Raw genomic sequence first — 3299 nt, 5'->3', positions numbered from 1 at the left:
TACTGGCAGATGTGTTTGTAAATGCCAAAAATCCAGTTGTGCACTATTCTGTAAATATGTGCTTATTTTACAGGTGAGGGTTCCCACAGGAGGACCTTGCATGCATAACTTATAGTAGTTTATAAATTACGCACCTATCTCAAAACTAGGCATAAGCTTTTATACCAGCTCAATGGCATGTATATACATGGTTATGCTAACATTCTATAAAGAAAAGTAGGCAGTTGCTTTCCATTATAGAATCAGGTCCATCTAGTATGGCCTGGGGGAATTCTGCACAAAATATTTTAAAATTCTGTGCAAAATGTTTGAAAATTCACAGTATTTTAAAATTCTGTATAATTTATACTGCTATTGCACAGAATTTACCCATCAAAAGGCCTGAAATTCCCTTTTCTCTTTTTTTTATTTATTCATTTGTTAAAATTTAAATAACAAACATACAGGAATATCCATTTCAACAATAGCAAAAATGCTTATCTAAAATAAAGTAGAAAGAAAAATTATATATCAATGATCTAGTCCACATTATTCGGACCGCTAGGGCTGCCGCTAGGAAACTAAATAACTAAACCAGATATTTAACATGTGGCGAAGGCGAGCGGCAAAGGCGCTCACCTTAGCGAGAGCGCCTTTGCGAGGGGCCTTGAGAAGGGCCGAGCAAAGACAGCCAAGGACTACAGAACACCAGAGAACAACAGGAAGGTAAGGAAAAAGCAGGCACATGCAAGGAGAACGCACACACAAGAGCGCACATAAAGGAGAACACAAAGAGAGGGAAGGATAAAGAGGCAGCAAGCTCCAGGGATAAGAAAGAGGTAGACCCAAGGAGGAGACAACACTTACTCACAAGCAAAAAGCAGCAGACGAAGTAGGCAAGAAAGAGCCAAGCACAGGAGAGAGCACACACACACACACAAAAGCAAGAGGAGAGTGCACCTAGTGGACTAAAGAGAAATGGAAGCAGCAGGAACCCAGAGGAGCTTCCCAGTGTACTGCACGGAGTGTCATATGTATGACTACCTCCCCTCGGGAAGGCAGGCGTACGTATGTGGACGGTGTCAGGAACTGGAAAGCCTGAAGAAGGAAGTCGGTCGACTACAGGGCAGGGTTCAGGAGCTGGAGGGACTCCACATTTCAAAAGACCCGTTCAAGACAACTGAGGACCCCACAAGAGAGAGCCTCATTGAGGAGCAAGTAAGGGAGCTTAAGAGATTCATCGAGGAGGCCTACAGAAGAGTGGAAGAACAGGAGCTTCAGCAACACTGGAACAAGGAAGCTACGCCCACACAAGATGGAAGACAGAAACCAACAGACGGAAGACAGGAACCATCAGACACCAAGGATGGAGGACCTTATGGAAAAATCGAGCAAACAGAGGAGGCAAAGACTCACCGGAACCCTGAAGGAGAAGTACTGAACCACACCGAGGATACAGACTTGAGACCAATGAGGAAGATGAAAAAGCGGAAATCTGCAATCATAGTGGGAGACTCAATCCTGAGAGAAGAGGACAGTCACGTAGCAGGAGGGAGAGAGGACCAGCTAGTGACTTATCTCCCAGGAGCAAGAACAAAGGACATCACCGACAGAATTGAGAGGATCTTGGAAGGAGCCGAGACGGAAGAAACAGCAGTAATAATCCACGTTGGAACAAATGATGTCAACAGGAGAAATTACAGCAGGACTACACTAACTGAACAGTTCAAGATCCTGGGAAGGAAACTGAAGCTGAGCACACAGAAGATAGAATTCTCAGAGATCCTGCCAGTATCAAGGGCAGATGTGAAGAGGCAGACCGAATTACAAGCAATAAACGCATGGCTGAGGAGATGGTGCGAAGAAGAAGGTTTCCACTTTGTGAGGAACAAGCTCTTCAGGAGGGACGGCTTACACCTGAGCACGGCAGGAACGAGACTGCTAACAAACAACGTCAAGAGAGGAATAGAGCAAGCTTTAAACTAAGAAGAAGGGGAAAGCCGACAGTCGACCAGACGTCGACGGTTCAGATACCCTGAGCGGGAAAAATGCTGGGAAGAAACAAAAGACGAACTCAGGAGTCTAAGGATCAAGAGAAACTAGAGAACAAAAAGAAGAGCAAACAGCGGGAGGTAGAAGAACGGGTGAAAATGAGGAAACAGGTTAAGGACAAAAAAGATGCACCAAAGGAAGAGGAAGAAAGAAACAGAAATCAGGGGCTGGCAGCTCATGAGGGGGACAGCAGGAGACTCAAATCACAAGGAAAGACAGCAGTAAAAAGAAAAAACCAGGACTTAAATTGCTTGTATGCAAATGCAAGGAGCTTAAGGACCAAAATGGGAGAACTGGAAGTCACGGCCAAAAAAGAGGACCTAGACATCATTGGAATCACAGAAACATGGTGGAATGAGGAAAACAAATGGGACATAGTACTGCCAGGGTACAAACTCTATAGAAGAGAAGGACTCACAAGAAGGGTGGAGGAAAAGCACTATATATAAAGGACACCATTCACTCAACTAGAGTGGATACAGCAGCAAAGGCGGAAGGATTGGAATCATTATGGGTTAAATTACCAGGAAGACATAAAATTGGGACTGTACTATTGTCCACCTGGACAAACAGAAGCAAACGATAAAGAACTGGAAGCAGAATTGAGGCGGGAATGCAAAAACGGAAGTGTGATGGTAATGGGGGATTTTAACTACCCCGGGATAGACTGGAGTATTGGAAACTCCAACAGCATGATCCAGTACAAATTAGAAGTAGGAACATCAAAAGTGAAGAGAACCACAGCGACAACGCTCAACTTCAAGAAAGGAAACTACAATACTATGAGAGCAATGGTGAGAAAGAAACTCAGAAACAGCTCAAGAAAAACGGAGACCGTAGAGAAAGCCTGGACCCTATTCAGGGACACGGTGCAAGAAGCACAAAATCTGTACATCCCCAGGTTTAGGAAAAAAAATCGAACAAAAAAAAATCAAACAAAAGACCCGATATGGATAACCAATTAAGTGAAGAAAGCGATAGGAGATAAGAAAAAATCATTCCGAAAATGGAAAAAGGACCAAACCAGGGAAAACTGGAAGGAACACAGGAAACACCAAAAAGAATGTCACCGAGTGGCTAGGAGAGCAAAAAGAAAATATGAAGAGAGGCTGGCTGGGGAAGCAAGAAATTTCAAAACGTTCTTCAGATACGTTAAAGGGAAGCAACCGGCGAGGGAGGAAGTAGGACCGTTGGATAATGGAGACAGAAAGGGAGTGGTAAAGGAGGAAAAAGAGGTAGCTGACAGGTTAAACAAGTTCTTCTCGTCA

Source organism: Geotrypetes seraphini, chromosome 8, assembly GCF_902459505.1.
Source record: "Geotrypetes seraphini chromosome 8, aGeoSer1.1, whole genome shotgun sequence".
Classification (NCBI taxonomy): domain Eukaryota; kingdom Metazoa; phylum Chordata; class Amphibia; order Gymnophiona; family Dermophiidae; genus Geotrypetes; species Geotrypetes seraphini.
The sequence above is the reverse complement of the archived record's forward strand: the minus strand, read 5'-3'. Positions refer to the sequence as shown.